Below are 19370 nucleotides of genomic sequence, written 5' to 3' on the forward strand. Positions count from 1 at the left end.
CCAGAAGAAAACCAACCTTAAATCACAATTACAGGAAGGTGGTTCAGTGCTGGAAGAAAAATCAAATAGATGAGCTATACATTACACAATCATATAACAGACAAACTAATATGTGATTTTGGTGAAATTCACTGCCCCACATAGGGTTAACTTGTTTATATTCAATCAGCATATTTTCCCCTCTTCTCCATTTCTCACATCTTTTTAGTTATTATCATTTTTACATACAAGAGTTACAATATTGACACACCAAGTTACTTTAAAGTCACAACTTTGGTCTAGGCTGAATACATTATGATTTTCTAGGATATCTTCATGAAATGAAAGGCTCATCATGGGAGAAACACATTAACCATTATTCACACAATACCCATCATACTTCTCCTTGAACTTATTCACCAACAAAGCACTCAAAACCAATTCTGGACACATGTTCACCTATTTACCACTTACTAAGCAAAACGTTTAGTAAGTAGTAAATAGGTGAAATAGGTCACACATTACATTAATCTTTTGCTAACCACATTCTTATAAAAATTTCCAGGTGGTAACCATTGTTCCCTCCCCTCCTGTAACGTATCAAAAAATTACTTAAACCTCTTTAATAACTTATATGTTTCTATCATATTCTCCCCACTTTTCTGCTATCAATGGAACTATGTAACCTACAAGCCTTCGATCTTCCTTCACAGAAGGCATTCCCATACACCTATCACTCTATCTTGGTCCAACATCTAGAATCCTCTTCACCACTTCCTCATTCTCAAAGAAATTAGGTGATCAAATCTATGCATAGTTCAGGAATGGACTTACAAAGAGGAGATAATAACCTCAATTAGTATGCTTAGTGTATTCTTCAACATTCAAGTAATCTGATCATCTATTTTGGCTGCTTTTGTGATATGTAATCAAAACTTCAATTAGTGCACAGTCACCCTCAAATCTCCAGCCTCAACAATTTACTGTGATTCAGTTCCCTCAATGTAATACGCTGCCTGTAATACTGTATCCCAAATGTGCAATCTTACACTCTGCCACTCAAACTGGTAGCCATCCTATGCATATACTGCCAGTCTATTTAAATCATTCTGTAGGATCTCTGTAGAATCTTTGTTAACTATTGCTCTACCTAATTTTGAATAATAAGCAAATAACAATTATTTCTTAGATCATTGATGTACAAATTCAATAGCAACAGCCCAAGTATAAAGCTTTGTAACACACTGCTGGTCATCTGTCTTGTCCTGGATTGCACTCCCTCTTTGATGTCCATTAGCCACCTTCTTATCGATATCACCAACTTCACCTCTATCCCCATTTGCTCCAATTTATGTGACGAGTTCAATGTGTGTATCGTGTCGAATTCCTCTGCAAAGTCTAGTGGTATCATCATGCAGCCATTTCGTCCTCTTCCACACAAAATTATATCTATCAGACATAAATTTCCAATTCACTAAGCCCCATGTGTTGCAACTTAAATATTATCTTATCATGCAGCACCCAATCATATTCTATTGCAAAATAAAAAAAAATGGCAGTATATGCCTTTCCCTCATCAACTATTCTTGTCAGTTTATGATAAAAGGCAAACAAGTTACTGAAAGAGTACTGCTTAACAAACCCATACATACCTTTACAGATAATATTATCTTCATCAGTCCTATTCTGTATATGATCAGTCACTAATTTCTCCAAAATCCTGACAATGACAGAAGAAATACAAGGTGTCATTAGTTCACTGACTGCATTCTACCATCACCCTTGTGCAATGATGGCAATATCTTATTCTCCTTCGACTCATTACACACTTTAAATTTTGGATTACTAATAAAAAGAAAAAGCAATATTAGCAATCCATTAATTTTATTCAACATGACACAGCTTGCCAAATTTTGAGTGTTAAATGAAATTGATGAAAGAATTGTAGCCTTCTGAATGCAGGGGAAAAAAAAAAGTATAATTGTTATTTTCTCTCTTCCTGTGCAGACATCTAGAACAAAATAGAGAAAAGGAAAGTTTCAAAGGATAGGAAGAGAATATATGCAACAGACAACATGTAATGTTGTCTGTAGCATATACTCTCAGGAAGTCAAGGACTCATCGAGGGAGGCTATAAATCACTCGCACCAGATGTCATACCTTCCCTTAAATTCATTCACACTAGATGCACTCACTACCCCTAAAGGCAAACTATTCCACTCACTGCTCTCTGGGAGAAAAACCTAGCTCTTATCCAGCCGTCAACAGGGTGTAGCATAGAGGCAGCCTGCCTCACAGCATGGCTTAATAAGGGCGCTCGTTTAGCCATATTGTGGTAGGTGCAGTCACTATGCTAATTCCTGTTAGCATAGCAAGTATGGAAAGAAGTTTCTCCAAGCTTAAACTAATTAAAAATTATTTTCGAAGAGCAATGACCAAGAAAGATTGGTTGGTCTAGCAACTATATTGATAGAAGTGGACATGGCTTATAACTTAAATTTAGAGGAGCTTATAAACAGTTTTATTATGCAATATCCAAGTAAAGCAAACATTTAATTAATATTATTATGTAATTGAAAGTTTATTTTTCACTTGGTTAGAATATAATAAATTTAGTTTAATCCAAGTGTGAGAAAACAAAGTTTGCGCCTGAAAATATCTTGAGGACTGGGGTAAGGTGGTACAACACTAGGGCAACTCCTTGCAAAGGTGGAGCAAGCTAACATCACTCCTATCTCAGTATCTCCCATAATGCAAAACACATCTCCTTGAGGATATGTCTAATGTTATGCATTAAGGGAAGGGCCACTACCCAGACTAGTTTCGACCTTTTATTGAGGACTCTTCAGTGTGATCCAGGCCCAAGTGGAGATACTAGGCAGAAGCATTAGCAAGGTCATCTCTACCTATAGGAGTTGCCAAATGGTGTGCCACCTTTTTAATATCGGGTTTTTCGTCCCGTAAACTCAAGAAAATCGACCGTAGAACCCACATTATTTCAGACATTAAATATATTGTGTTAGGGACCACAAGATGGCAGCACATTTGAGCCATCTCTCTTCACTGTGGACCGCTTAATTAGTGATAGCCTTGGGCTATCTATCTCTGATTGGTACCAGTGGAGATTGAACTGCCCACTCAGTCTCCAAAAGTTAGATAGGATTAAATGGCCTCGCCTACTCCCCGTATATGAGAATAAAAAAGGCGTTGGCTGATTTTCTTTTTTTTTTAGCAATCATATCACCCCTTTTCCACCTATCAACCAATTTCTGCAGCCAAAAAAATCTTCAACCTGTTCTCATAAGGTTCATTCCATAGTCCTGCTATTATCTTGGTCACTCATCTCTGGATCCTCTCCACCTCCTCCCCATAGAGAAGAAACCCTGGCGCCCATATCAGAGGAACAATAACCTGTTTGTCTCTGCTTGTTAAAGTGTTTTTCAGCAACCAAGTGATTTGATGAGCTGATTTTACCACTTTTGCGATGTGTCCCCTAAACTTCAACTCTCAATTCACCAACACACCCAAATCCACGGCCTCGTCAATCTCCTGGAGTATGGTTCCACCAATGTGATATACTACTGCTAATCTTTTCACCCCAAAATGAAAAACCTTACATTTTTCAACATTAAAATGACATCCATTTTCCTTAGCCCAGTCCTCCAAACTATCCAAATCATCCTGCAAAATTCTGACATCCTGAGCATTCACTATTGCTCTATCTAACTTTGCATCATCCGCAAACAGATGCATAGTTCCTGTCAGATCCTTTCCTATATCGTTAATGAACAAATTAAACAGTAGTGGTCCAAGAACAGAACCCTGCAGCACATCATTAGTCACAGGCCGTCTTTTGGACTCTACTCCTGAATAAACCACTCTTTGATATCTCTCCATCAACCCCCTTCTATCCATCTCACCAACCCTATATCCATTCTCATATGCTGCAGTTTACTGATTAGAATTCCATGTGGTATCCTATCAAAAGCTTTAGCAAGGTCCAGAAGAATCACTGTAAACCCGTTACCCTTATCCAGTTCAGCTTTCACTGTGTTATAGAACGTGAGCAAGTTACTGAGGCATGATACCATGCTGTCCCCCATACAGTATCCCATTTTCATCTATGCAATCTTGTATTTTCCTCTTGGCTATTTTCTCCAAGACCTTGACAACAATTCCTGATATACTGATCGGCCAGTAATTTTCAACAGCAGTCTTGGAACCTCCTTTATGCAGTGGAACTATTTTCCCCTCTTTCCACCCCCTTGGGACTAAACCAGACCCGAGTCTCAAACAAAATGGTCAAAGCCACTGACAATTCTTTAGCCACTTCTCGTACGACATGAGCTGGTATACCATCCAATCCCTCAGATGAATTGACATTGAGGTTTTGTAATAGACTATTCACCTCCACTTCATTCACCACAATTCCCGTATAAGCTGTTGGTTCTTCTATTTCTGCAATGTCACCACCTGGATGATATACTCTTACAAAGTGCTCACTCAGCAATTCTACCATATCAACTGATTTGGTTACCTCCCCACTATCGGCATTCTTTAAAATCAATCTGCCGTATACATTTTTTCTTTTACTTGTATCATATCGAAAAAACTGTTTGGGATTCTCTTTAGCCTGCATGGCTAATGTTCTTTCATAATCCGCTTTTGCTTTTCTTACCACACTTGTTACCCTTCTGGCCTGGGATTTATACCGTTCATGTGCCTGCAGGTCACCTTTCTCCTTAAATTCCCTCCACAGTTGTTTCTTTTTTTGCAGCTCAAGCTTAATGGTGTTATTCATCTATTTAATCCCTACTTGATTTATTTTCGGACTCTAGGTATACAGTCAGCCATTGCCTCCTGCAAACACTTCTTAACTACCTCCCATGCACTATCAACATCCAGCCTTTGCAGTTTTACATGCCATGGCACTGAATCAATCAAACTCCTAAGCTTGCCATACTTACCAGCCCGATAATTACACATGTACCCTGTCTTAATTGTAAATTCCACACCTTTAACCACCTTCCCAGTCAAGACCCTATGATCGCTCTCACCAACTGGTGGCTATGTGGTCATATATATATGATACCACATGGAATTCTAATCAGTAAATTGCAGCATATGGGAATGGACATAGGGTTGGTGAGATGGATAGGAGGGTGGTTGACGGAGAGATATCAGAGAGTGGTTTACTCAGGAGTAGAGTCCACAAGACGGCCTGTGACTAGTGGTGTACCACAAGGATCTGTTCTTGGACCACTGCTGTTTAATTTGTTCATAAATGATATAGGAAAGGATCTGAGAGGAACAGTTCATTTGTTTGCTGATGATGCGAAGTTGGGTAGGGCAATAGTGAATGCAGATGACGTCAAAATTTTGCAGGATGATTTGGATAGATTGGAGGTCTGGGCTAGGGAGAATGGATGTCAATTTAATGTGGCAAAATGTAAGGTTATGCATTTTGGGGTGAAAAGATGGGAGGCAGTTTACTGCATTGGTGGAACCGTGCTCCAGGAAATTGATGAGGCACGAGATTTAGGAGTGTTGGTGGATAAGGAATTGAAATTTAGGGGACACATTGCAAAAGTGGCCAAATCAGCTCATCAAATCACTTGGTTGCTGAAGAATACGTTGACAAGCAGAGACAAGCAGGTTATTGTTCCTCTGTATCGAGCCTTGATAAGACCTCATCTCGACTACTGTGCTCAGATTTGGTCACCTAGGTTTCTTCTTGATGGGGAGGAGGTGGAGAGGATCCAGAGGCGAGTGACCAAGATGATAGCAGGTCTGTGGAATGAACCGTATGAGAACAGGTTGAGGATTTGTGGGTTGCAAAAATTGGTTGATAGGCGGAGGAGGGGAGATATGATTGAGACATTCAAATTACTGAAGGGTTTCTATAAAATTAATTCAGAAGATATTTTTGAGAACAGGGCTGGTTGTGGGAGGACTAGGGGACATCCATGGAAACTGGGCAAAAGTGTGGTTAGTAAAGGTGTTAGAGCTGGGTTCTTTACTTTTAGAGTAGTGAATGAGTGGAATGCGCTCCCTGAGTCTGTGGTGGATGCTGTGACAGTGAATGAGTTTAAGGCGAGGTATGATAGATACTGTATGAATGTCGAATAGTTGTGATGAATATGATTTGGGGCCTCCCTCGATGAGTCTAATGACTCCCTGGAGTTGCCCGTAATAATAATAATAATAATAATATTCGTTACAGTCAAATCCTCATATGCAATTACTAGGTCAAGCACTCTCTGACCCCTAGTATTTTCCATTACATGCTGTCGCAGATAGTTATCCCTTAATAACCGCATAAAATCCAATTCCTTCCTCCCATGTGTCTTCTCCTCCCTCCAATTAATGCTACCATAGTTGGCATTTCCCATAATAATTACCCTCCTTCCACTCATTTCTTCTATTTGCTTATGCATACTATCTCCACCATCTATTCCATCACCTGGTCTATAGCAGCACCGAATTGTATATTTTGTTCTGCTAGCCCTCAATCTCACACCAAATGGCCTCAAATGTGCTCTTTTCTCTATCCTGCAATTCAACTTCTATTCTCCTTGGCTGCAGCTCATCAGCTACCATCAATAATACTCCTTCTCCCATTTTATTCTCCCTGTCATTCCTGAACACACTATACCCCTCGCATTCAATCCCACTAGCTATATCATCTTCAGTCAGCCATGTTTCACTAATGCCAATAACCTGTGATCTGGAAGTGCCAACCAAGGCCAAAAATTCTTCCTTCTTGTTCCTAATACTCCTAGCATTAGTATACATGAATTGCAGACCCCCATTAGCCCCATCCCTACCTTGATGCCTTATACTAACTATCCCATTCTGATTTGTTGTCCTTATTCGCTCGGGCATATTATACTCATTCATACGCTCAACTGCCTCCCTAAGGTCTACATATCTATTCCCCTCTCCCCCTTAATAAATCTAGTTTCCCTGATTCTGCACATCCACTTCATTCAACAACACTTTTTCAAGTCTCCTTACACCGAATCCATTCAAATGCAAACCATTCATTTTATATAGATTCTTTCGCCCATCGAACTCACTCCACACGTCCACAAATTCCACACCACTCATCCTGCATAACCCACTTTGTCCAAATATTATTTATTTTTGCTTTATCCAAGTGTAAGCAAACAAAGTTTGCTCCTGAAGTACTTTCAGGACTGGGGCAACTCATGGTAAAGGTGGTATAAATTCTCATCACTTGCCTTACCACGAGTTGCCCCAGTCCTGAAAGTACTTCAGGCGTAAACTTTGTTTGCTTACACTTCGATAAAGGATAAAACCCAATATATAATTAATCTTAGGCCATATCGTATTCAATAAAGCAACGAACTCAACCCCCTTTGTTTCTAATGCTCCTGGCATTTGTGTACAGACAATAAATTACCACCTAACCTATTCTTATAATTAGATATGCAATCTATTTGGTCTTGTTCTAGAATTTTCTCTTTTCCCTCCCCAGACATTCTTAAAAGGTCTGAACCCAAAGCATATTTTTCCACCCCTTCGCCATATACATAACCATGTTCGAAGACATTCATATCTTTATCATGTTTGCATACCATAACTGAACTTTCACACACATTTTTCCCATTTCTCTCTTGATGATCTATTTTCCCTGATTCTCTGAATTGGGTCTCATACCAAGAAGTAATTTCTCCAGGCTCCTGTTGCCAAATGAATTCAAGTGCAGGTCATCCTTCTTATACAAGTCTGCCATGAAACACACTCCACACATCTAAAAACTTGCATCCATTTCTTTACATAGCCTGCATGTGAAATCATCTGCCCTCGTTCTTAACTCAGTACCGTCATATCTGGGTAGCAATCCTACAATTTTTACTCTCCCTCTCACATTTCTTTCTCACTTCTTCCAACAGACCTTTCATATCTTCTCTCATACTATATTTGTCACTACTTAAATTATTAGTACCTACCAGAACAACCCTCTCTTTTACTTTTCTTTTTTGCTTTTCAATTACATTTGTCATAGTTTTAATTTTCACTACTGGGAAATTAGAAGTGGTGACTCCCTCGGCAAGTGCAAATTTTAAGATTGAGTCACCAAACCATATCACCTCTTTTTTTTTTTTTTGTTAGATTTTAACTGACTTACTTTGTTATTAATATTAAGATTACAAACTTCAGTACTTTCCTGCCTGTTCTTGTTCTGATCCTTTTTCTTATTGTGTCTAAGTTTAGTCAAACGTTTTTCCACCTTTTCCAATTCTCTAGTCAATTTTCTAATAATTTATTTTAATCGAGATATTTCTAATGTCAACTTATCCTCAGATAAATTATCATCATCATCACTGCAGCAGTACTTCTGTTCACTAGGACAAACACTCTCCTCAGCAGTAAGAACTTGAGCTTTACACACTACCTTGTTGCGGCGAGTTTTTGGTGCCATTCTTAAGATTAGTAAAAGCTAACAATATTTTTGCAATTATGTTATCAGATGCTGTAGCATAATAATTACACTAAAAAAAATCACAGAGCTTCCTAACAGCACATCTTTTCACCTGATAGCCTCGACACCATCAATTTCCTTTAAAAAAGTACACTGGGTATTGTAGAAAGCAACACAGGTTGGCTACAATTCAGAAGCAGCTACTTTTCTAACATTATTGCTGTTTTTAGTAGTCATGGTTGGATAAATGAATAGTCTCAGCTTTCCAGCCAGTAAAGATGTTTTTTTGTAGAAGATAAAATTCATGTACAGGTATAGGATTACCACTCTGCTTGCTGGAAGCCTAGAGGAGCATGAAAAAGTAACATATTTTATCTCTAAAGTAGTGCTTTTAGGTTTATTCAACTCTTAACTCTCCAATAGTATTAATGTAAGATAGGTTTACAATGCTTTTTGGTTAGTATTTAGATATAAAAAAATAAAAAAAAAGTTAAAAATATAATTTCCCCTTTCTGAAAGTTCAGCAAATCAGCAACAATAATATCATTATTAAACATCTAAAACTATAATCATGTAATGAGGATGCAAGCAATTGGATGATGCATTTCAGGAATAGATATTTGTTGACATTAATTTTAATAATTAGTGATACATTATTTAAATTAAGGGGATATTAAATCCCACATAGTTTTAAAACCGAATAAGAAACTCAAAGATTGGAATCAGAGAGTTTCTTGCCGAATATAGTAAACTATAAAGTATCGGCGACCACTGGCGTGAGCAAATGCAAGTGACCCTAGCACGTAGTGCAATACCGGAAGACTCGCAGCAAAGTCGGTAAATTCTGATCGCTATTCTTAGGTATTTTTTCCATAATGTAAAAACACATTTCTTAGGAAATGTATGGTGTTATTACATTATGGTGGGGAGGTCACAACCCAGACCGGTTTCAGCCTTTTTTGAGGCTTCATCATGAGTAGCTAGACCTAATACCAAAGCGTATAGCGAAAAGAACTTATATACTCTGCGATACGAGTTTCCAAACAGGTGCAACCAAAATAATGTTTTCATTGCCAAAATGAAGGTTATTAGCTCTTTATACTTAAGTAAATTAGCGATACTGCTGTAAAGGTTCATTTTGAATAGATGTGAATTTCTTCACCATCTGCCATTTTTTATACATTAATAGACAAAAGCCCCCTTCAAATTCTTCCACTTCTTTACTTTAAGCTTTTGTATGCCACAGCACCAATCATCTCTTTAATCTTCCTATAGTTCCTCTTCAATAATATCATATCTGGGGGATACCATTATTATAGTGTATTTTGGAAGGTCAGACAAGATAAGAAGGGTTGCTAAAGTATTGCTAATGATTGCAGAGAAATTAAATCTAAACACAGTAGAAATCTCTGTGTGGTATGAAGTTGAAATTAACAGGCTAGTATATCTGAGAGGATGTTGTTATAATAGCATTAAGAGTAATATGGTAAACTAGTTTAAAGCTCTCTTATGTTAGAAAGAGGTACACAGATGGGTGCTGCTACAGAAAAGGGACATCTGAAAAACTACATATGCAGATAAATTATGAATAAACACCTTATGGAGAGAAAGAGAATTATCAAAATGAATGATTTCTACTGCAGAGATATAAACTGGAGGAGGGAGAAAGCAAGTAATAAAAAGGCAAGAGAATTTACAGAATTACTCAAGGATGATTCATTTAGAATCTGTGTAGTGTGAAGTTGAAATTAACAGGCTAGTATATCTGAGAGGATGTTGTTATGTGAAGGGGGGCATAGCTCTGATGGTAGTGCGCTCGCTTAGCATGCGAGAGGTACTGGGATCGAAGCCTGCTGGCCTGCTTGGCAGAGTGGTTAGTATATCCACTCTCCATCCAAAAGACTGTGAGTTCGAATCCTGCTATGGGCATGGATGTTTATGATTGTCTGTGAAAATACTAGTGGTGGTTGGCAGTAGATGGTGTTGGTGTAGATGATGAAGGTAGTTGGTGGCAGGGTGGAGATGGAGAGTTGTAGAGTAGGTTCCCTCCCTTGATGAGGTCTTTGGACTCCCTGGAGGTGTTACATAATAATAATAAGCCAGGGAAGCAGAGAATACTGATTGTGAAATGTTTAGGCAAATTAGTTGGGCATGTGAAAAGGTGATCGTGATGGAAGACTTTACAGGAATATAAAATGAAAGGAGGAGATACTGTATAGGAACAAGGAAAGTATCATCATCATCAAATTCCTGCCATGTATACCCTCAAGGGGTGTACAGGATATGACAGTACTACATGAAAAAATTACATCATTACTAACTTCCTATCTACAATTTTCCTCCAAATCAGTCTGTTACTTGTCAAGACTCCAACATTATCAGATCTTTTATTATTATTATTATTACTACGGGCTACTCCAGGGAGTCCTTAGACTCATCGAGGGAGGCCCTAAACATCATGTTCACACAACTGATCAACATTCTCACAGTATCTATCATACCTTGCTTTGAACTCGCTCACTGTCATGGCACCCACAACAGACTCTGGCAGCTTATTCCACTCATTTACCACTCTAAAAGTAAAGAACCCAGCTCTAACACCCCTGCTAACCACGCTCATGCCCAGCTTCCATGGGTGTCACCTAGTTCTCCCACCACCAGTCCTGATCTCAAAAATATCCTCTGAATTAATCCTATAGAATCCTTTTAGCAATTTGAATGTCTCAACCATATCTCCCCTTTTATGCCTATCAACTAGTTTCTGCAACCCACAAATCTTCAACCTGTTCTCATATGGTTCATTCCATAGACCTGCTATCATCTTAGTCACTCGCCTCTGGATCCTCTCCACCTCCTCCCCATCAAGAAGGAACCGAGGTGACCAAATCTGGGCACAGTAGTCGAGATGAGGTCTTATCAGGGCTCGGTACAGAGGTACAATAACTTGCTTGTCTCTGCTCGTCAAGGTATTTTTCAACAACCAAGTGAGTTCATGAGCTGATTTAGCTACTTTCGCAATGTGCCCCCTAAACTTCATCTCCCCATCCACCAACACTCCCAAGTCCCTGGCTTCATCAATCTCTTGGAATACAGTTCCACCAATGTGGTATACTGCTGCTAATCTTTTCACTCCGAAATGCATAACCTTACATTTTGTCACATTAAATTGACATCCATTCTCCTTAGTCCGGAACTCCAATCGATCTAAGTCATCTTGCAAGACTTTGACATCTTCTGCATTCACTATCGCCTACCCAACTTCGCATCATCAGCGAACAAATGAACTGTCCCACTTAGACACTTCCCTATATCGTTAATGAACAGATTAAACAGCAGTGGTCCAAGAACAGAACCCTGTGTCACACCACTAGTCACAGGCCGTCTTTTGGACTCTACTCCTGAATAAACTACTCTTTGATATCTCTCCATCAACCACCCAGCTATCCCTCACTAACCCTATATCCATTCCCATATGTTGTAGTTTACAGATTAGAATTCCATGTGGTATCCTGTCAAACGCCTTTGCCAGGTCCAGCAGTATCACTGTAAACCCATTTCCCTTATCCAGTTCAGCCGTCACCTTGTTATAAAACTTGAGCAAGTTACTGAGGCATGATCTACCCTGCACAAAGCCATGCTGTCCTCTAAACAGTATCTCATTTTCATCAATCCATTCCTGTATTTTTCCCTTGACTACTTTCTCCAAGACCTTGACAACGACTCCTGATATGCTGATCGGTCGGTAATTTGCAACCATAGTCTTGGATTCTCCTTTATGCAGTGAAACTATTTTCCCCTCTTTCCACGCCTTCGGGACTAAGCCAGACCCGAGACTCAGATTAAACAACATGGTCAAGGGCAATGATAATTCCTTAGCCACTTCATGCAAGACCCATGCCGGTATACCATCCAATCCCACAGATGTATTCACATTAAGGTTCTGTAATAGACTATTCACCTCCACTTCATTCATCACAATTCCCGTATAAACTAATGGTTCCTTCATTTTTTCAACGTCACCACTTGGATGATATACTTTTGCAAAGTGCGCACTCAGTAACTCCACTATATCGACTGGTTCAGTGAACTCTTTACCATCGTCATTCCTTAAAATCATTTTGCCATGTACAGTTTTTTTCTTGCTTGCAGCATATTGAAAGAACTGTTTGGGATACTCTTTTGCTTGCATAGCTAGTTTCCTTTCATAATTGGCTTTTGCTGTTTTTACCACACTCATTACCCTTCTTTCCTGCACTTTATACCGTTTGTGTGCCTGCAGGTCACCCCTTTCTTTAAATTCCCTCCATATTTGTTTCTTTTTTTGCAACTCAAGCTTAATAGTGTTATTCATCCATTTAACCCCTACTTGCTTCACTATTCGGACCTTAGGTATACAATCAGCCATAACCTCCTGTAAATGCTCTTTGACCACTTCCCATTCTCTATCGACGTTCAGCCCTTGCAGTTGTACATGCCATGGCACTGATCCAAGCAATCTCCTAAGCTTGTCATACTTGCCAGCAAGGTAATTCCACATATACCCTGTCTTAATCACAAATTGCACACCTTTAGCCACCTCCCAGGTCAAGCACTCTCACACCCCTAGTATTTTCACCTTAAGATCACTCTCACCAATAGGTGGCAACATGGTTATATTCATTACAGTCAAATTTTGAGATGCAATCACCAGGTCAAGCACTCTCACACCCCTAGTATTTTCAATTACATGCTGTTTCAGATAGTTATCCCTTAATAATTGAATAAAATCCATTTCCTTCCTCACATGTGTCCTCTCCTCCTTCCAATCAATGTTACCATAGTTGAAATCCCCCATAATAATTACCCTCCTTCCATTTCATCAATTTGTTTATGCATATCATCTCCACCATCTATTCCATCACCTGGTCTATAGCAGCATCCAACTGTATATTTTATTCTGCCAGTGTCAATCTCACACCAAATAGCCTCAAATGAGCTCCTTTCACTATCCTGCAATACAACTTCAATTCTCCTTGGCTGCAGTTCATCAGCTATCATCAATAACACCCCTCCCCCAATTTTATTCTCTCTGTCCCGCCTAAACATACTATAACCTACGCATTCTATTCCACTAACTATATCATCTTCCGTCAGCCATGTTTCACTAATGCCAATAACCTGTGGCCAGGAAGAGCCAATCAAGGCCAAAAATTCTTCCTTCTTGTTCCTAATACTCCTGGCATTAGTATATATGAATTGCAGTGATCCCTTTGTCCCACCCCTATCTTGATGCGTTATTCTAAAAGTCCCATTCCCATTTTTTGTCCTTAGTGCTGGCTCAGGTACATTATATACATTTTTACACTCAACTGTCTCACTGATGTCTGGATATCCACTTCCCCCCCTCCTTGGTAGTTCTAGTTTCCCTGGTTCTGCACATCCATTTTCACTTCATTCAGCAACACTTTTTCCAGTCTCTGCACACCAAGTCCATTCAAATGCAGGCCATCCATCTTGTATAAGTCCTTTCGCCCATCAAACTCATTCCACACGTCCATGAATTCCACACCACACCGTCCGCATAACCTGCGCATGTCATTTGCGATTATGGCACTCCTTCTAAACTCCTCTCTGTCATACTGCGGTAACAGACTCACCATTCTAACTCTGTCACTCTTTTCCTTCGCTACCTTTAACAATACTTTCAAGCCCTCTCTCATAAAAAATTTATCACCTTTCAATTCATTCGTACCTGCCACAATTATTAATTCTTTCACCCTCTGTTTTTGCACTCTAATACTCTCACTTACATCCTTAAATTTCGCACCCGGTAAGTACGATTTAGTTACACTCCCATCTATTACTCCTCTTAATAACGAGTCACCATACAACACTCTTTTCTTCATTTCGGAAACTCTCCCACGCTGTTTATTTACGTTAGCCGAATCACTCTGGAAAGAGTTTTGCAGGTGCTCTAATTCCCGCTGCACATTTTGTATCACTGCGCGCAACCTAGCGATCTCACTTCCTACAAATAATTCCTCAGTTTTTTTATCATTCAAACCATTTTCTCTTTCTGTATAATTGCTCTCACTCTTTCTTAGATCACAGCTCACACTGCCATCTTGTACACCGCAATTCCCTATCATGCCACTATTTTCACTCGCATTCTGGCTTTCTTCAACCATAACTGTCTCACAACCTGACACATACTTCGACTCCTCACTTTGCATACACTTTCTACACATTCTCCCACACTATCACTTTCAATCCAAACTCCAGCCTCATTCGGGAATGCATACATTCTACACACATCACATTGGACAAATTCTCTCACGTTATAGTTTTTGAACAATGGCGTCGTATTTTTGGACGCCATTATCTTACGTCGCATTGACGCCATATTCAAATCTATGAAACGTATCATTAAATACTAAATAAATTAACGGAATTTACACCAAAATCACACAGACACAACAAGCTACCAAATTTAGACAATATTACGTTATAATTTTAACATATATTCTAATTTCCATTCAAAATTGTACTTAGCTTTCGGGAGCTCCCTGAAAACACGACCGTTCGCATGGCCCTCTAGCGGCGACCCTGATATTTCTATCGTCTAAGGCACTTTGTACCGTATCAATCCACCTATATCTTGGTCTTCCTCTGGGTCGTTTTCCTGCCAACCTGGCAGAGAACACTTGTTTTGCTAATCTTTCCTCTCCCATTCTATTTAAGTGACCATACCACCTGAGATTAGCACTGCTAACGCATTCCTGGATGCTGACAATGTCAAGTTCTTTCCTAATATCCTCATTTTTAATATGATATTGCCATTGATGCCATCTGTTCACGCCTCTAATCTTTCTCAGGACTCTCATATCTGCGGTCTCTAGTCTTTGGTCAAGTGTTTTACTTCTGACCCAGCTCTCAGATCCATAAGTTAAAACCGGTTTGAACACTGTCTTGTATACAGCTAATTTAGTGTTCCGACTAATTTCTTTCTTATTCCATATGAATTTATTCAATTGACTTCCCACCATACCAGCTTTGCTGATTCTGTTGTCTATTTCTATATTTAATTTACCATCTTCAGTAAAAATCGTGCCTAAGTAGCTGAAATGTTTTACTTGTTCCACAGGTTCTCCATTCACAACACAGTTGACATTTTCAATGATTCTGCCTATTTTCATTGTCTTTGTCTTTTTATTGCTGACCTTCATACCATATATATTACAACAGCTATTCAATTTAGTCAGAGAATCTTGCAGACTTGTAGCAGATTTATTTAGAAGTATAACGCATAAATCCGCATAAAGCAAAGAGCTGACATTAACATCTCCAATTTTGATATCAGGTTTAATACCACATTCCTTCATAATGTGATCCATATAGATAATGAATAACAGAGGGGATAATGTACATCCTTGTCTCACACCAGATTTAACATTAAACCATCTTCCTGTACTTCTTTCAATTCTAACTGCTGACTTACAACTCAAATAAAGACTAAGTATTGCTTGATATAATGCCCAATTGACACCATATAACTGCAGCGTATTGAATAGCTTCTCTCTTTGCACCTTGTCATATGCCTTTTCCAAATCGACAAAACTTAAATACAGATCTTTGTTATATTCCCATGCTTTCTCGACTATTTGTTGTAAAGTGAAGATCTGATCCTGACAGCCTCTATTTGGCCTGAATCCAGCTTGTTCTTCACCAAGCTTTTCTTCCACAATTCTTCTCAACTGTTTCTCAAGTATACTTGCATAGATCTTGCCAGGAACACTCAGTAGGAAAATACCTCTGTAATTCTCACATTCAGTTTTATTTCCCTTTTTATATATGGGTACTATGAGAGCTCTACTCCAATCATCGGGAATTCGTCCCTCTGTCCAGGCTTTCTGAACTATGCAGTGCAGCCACTGTAAGACTCTTATACCACCATACTTCAGCATTTCTGGTCGAATATCATCTACTCCTGCTGCCTTTCCACATTTCAAGCCTTTGATGGCTTTTTCTACTTCAAGTATGGATATGTATTCCTGACTGCATGCCTGGTCAGTGTTTTTTATCACTGTGCTGTCATCACTGCTTGTTTCATTTAGCAGTTTTTCAAAGTAATTACTCCATACTTCAAGGATATCTTTTTTCTCCTGTTTTCATGTCACCTTTATCATCTCTAATTCCTTTTACAGCACTCTTTCCTCCATTCCTAAGCTTCTACAACAACCTCCAGAATATTTTGCAACCTTCTTGATATTTATTTTCTATATTCTTGCCAAAGTCCTCCCATGACTTTTGTTTAGCTAGTTTTACACACTGTTTAGCTTTCTTACATTTGTCTCTGTATTCTGTAAGAGTAAAAGCTGACTTATTTGCCAGGAACTTTTGATATGCTTTCTTCTTTTCCTTCACTGCCTCTTTAACTTCCTGTGTCCACCAGGGAGTTCTGATTTTTTTTATCCTTGCACACAACCTCACCACATGCCTCCCTGGCAGAATCAATGTTTTCTTCAGAGTTTGCCACTGAATCTCCAAGGTTTGATTCCTGTTCTCAAACTCTTTCATTTTCTTTTCAATAATCTTTCTGTATTTTAGTCTACAGTTCACATCTGAGAGCTGCTCAACTTTTATTCACTTTAAAACTTTCTTACAAGTTATTCTTTTCAATATGAAATTCAATTTTATCCTGCTCAAGACTAAATAGTGATCACTTCCAATTTCAAATCCTCTGTACACTCTGGTGTCCTGCACCAGGGAGAAGACATCACTATCAACAATAACTTAGTCAATGAGACTTTTCTTATTCCTAGCCTCTTCTCTCCATGTGAATTTGTGCACATTTTTATGTTGGAACATGGTGTTAGTAATAACCAGTCCATGTCCTGAGCAGAAATCCAACAGATATTTGCCATTATTATTAGCTTTGTTCTTTTCTCCAAATTTTCCCAATATGTTTTTGTATGTCTGACAATCATTTCCTACTCTGCTATTTAGATCCCCAACAAGGACCAACTTTTCCTTTTTTATTGTGTTAGTTGCTTTTTCTAAAGCCTCAAAAAATTGCTCCACTTCTACCTTAGTAGAACCTTCTGTGGGACCATAGGCACAAAGAAGTCTCATTGTCCAGTTTCCCCATTCTCATATTTGCCCACATTACTCTACTTGAGAATGACTGCCATTCAAGAAGATTAGCCTCGTATTTTGTGTTGAATACTATGGCTACTCCTTCTTTTCCTTGATTGTCATTGCCTGAATATAACATTTTGTATTTATTGCTCAGAAAGATCTCACCATTTTTGGTCTTTTTTGTTTCAGTCACCCCTATTATGTTGATCTGGTACTTATCTAATTCTTCAGCTAGCTCCATTTCTTTGACATTCAGGCTTCTTATGTTGATAGTACCGATCTTTAACTCTGGTGATGTTGAGTTGGGGTTTGTTTTCAGATTTGTTTCAGATTTCACAAATCTGAAAACAAGGAAAGTAAGTTTGTTGAATTTCTGAAATATCTTAAGCAGCATGTGACTGAAGCAACTAGAGGCTTTATTGTCTTGGTCTTGGTGATAACTTTACAAGATGTAGTTGTTAATGAGATATTGACACTGTCCCAAGTTGGTAAGAGTGATCATGAGGTACTTGTTTCGAAAGTAGTGAAACAAGAAAAGGTTACTGCCAAAAACAGATATATGCAGATGTATAAGGTGAGTGATTATGGGAAGTTCTGTAATCAACTGGAATTAATATGTTCGGGGAGGTACAACATAGTTGGTGGTGATCAGATCCATGAAGAGTATAAAGTGGATGATGAGCATCGAGGGTGATGAGTATGGTAAAGAAAGAAAAGGTGCAGTATGAGAGGAGATTAGCTGGTCAAGCCAAGGTGAATTCAAGAGAATTCTTCTGCTATACTGCAAGCAAGAGAAAGAATAATTACAGCAGGTTGACACTAGTGGATGAAGAATAACCATTTCAAATGATACTCGTATAATGGAATTACTGAACAAACACTGATAAAGTGTTGGAGGTTTTTCCACTTGGTTATGCTATAAATTAAAATTACCAAGAAATTGTATACTTGGTCTAATCCTTTGTGAAGTCATTAGCTTCTATATACAAGTTGCCCCAGTCCTGAAAATACTTCAGGCACAAACTTTGATCGCTTACACTTGGATAAAGGATTAAACCAAGTACATAACTGCTTGGTATCTTGAATTTATACTTTATCAGTATATATATATACTGGTGTAAATGATGCCATGAAATACATATATAAGGCAGGAAAGTATTAGGAGAATTGGAATTGAAAGAATCAGAGGTTTATCAGGTGTTGGTTGGGTTAGATGTTAATAAGGCTGTGGAAATTATGACATATCACCATGTATTCTTAAGGAATGTGCACAAATGCCCTTGACCTGGTCATTTAATGAGTCTTACAGTGGGTAAGGTTCTTAAGGAGTGGAAAGAAGGCGAAACAGTATTACTCTAAAAGCAGAGTTCTAGGACAGAATTTCCCACCTCTAGATTAGTCTGTATAACTGAAGTTGCAGTCAAGATATTGGAGAGATTGGTTAAGAATAGAATACAAGACTGGGTTGATGGACATTCTTTATGATGGTCAGCATGCATCTCTAAAGGTAGGTCTTATTTTAGCAATTTACTTGCATTTTATGAAAGTAATGAGATTAGATAAGGAATCATATATAGTGATATTCTTGGACTTTGCAGAAGTGTTTGATAGATTACTACATGATAATTTGATGTACAAGCTGCAGAAGATGGAAACAGACAGTATATTGGTTAGATGGATCAGAGATTGGTTCTGAATGATACCAGCAAGTTGTTTACAATGGAGCAGTGTCTCAAAAAAGAAGGGTAACTGATGGTATGTCCCAGAGTTCTGTTCTTGGACTCCCTGCTGTTTAACCTATTTGTAAATCATATATTACATTGAC

The 19370-nt window shown here is 38.6% G+C and overlaps 1 protein-coding gene across 4 annotated transcripts in view; it reads right to left on the reverse strand.

The window, feature by feature from the left end:
• Positions 1–19370, reverse strand: part of LOC150108262 (uncharacterized) — a 406756-nt gene that overhangs the window by 351147 nt on the left and 36239 nt on the right. For 3 of the 4 annotated variants that reach the window (XR_016548126.1, XM_090390669.1, XM_090390667.1), the window contains exon 1: positions 1632–1769. The gene's annotated coding sequence lies outside the window, so the exon portion shown is untranslated. Of the gene's footprint in view, positions 1–1631; positions 1770–19370 lie in introns of those variants that run through there. The other variant, XM_090390668.1, reaches the window with a different exon arrangement.

The sequence above is a fragment of the Typopeltis vanoorti genome, chromosome 3, assembly GCF_054136105.1.
Source record: "Typopeltis vanoorti isolate ZY-2024b chromosome 3, IOZ_Tvanoo_1.0, whole genome shotgun sequence".
In the NCBI taxonomy this organism is placed as follows: Eukaryota; Metazoa; Arthropoda; class Arachnida; order Uropygi; family Thelyphonidae; genus Typopeltis; species Typopeltis vanoorti.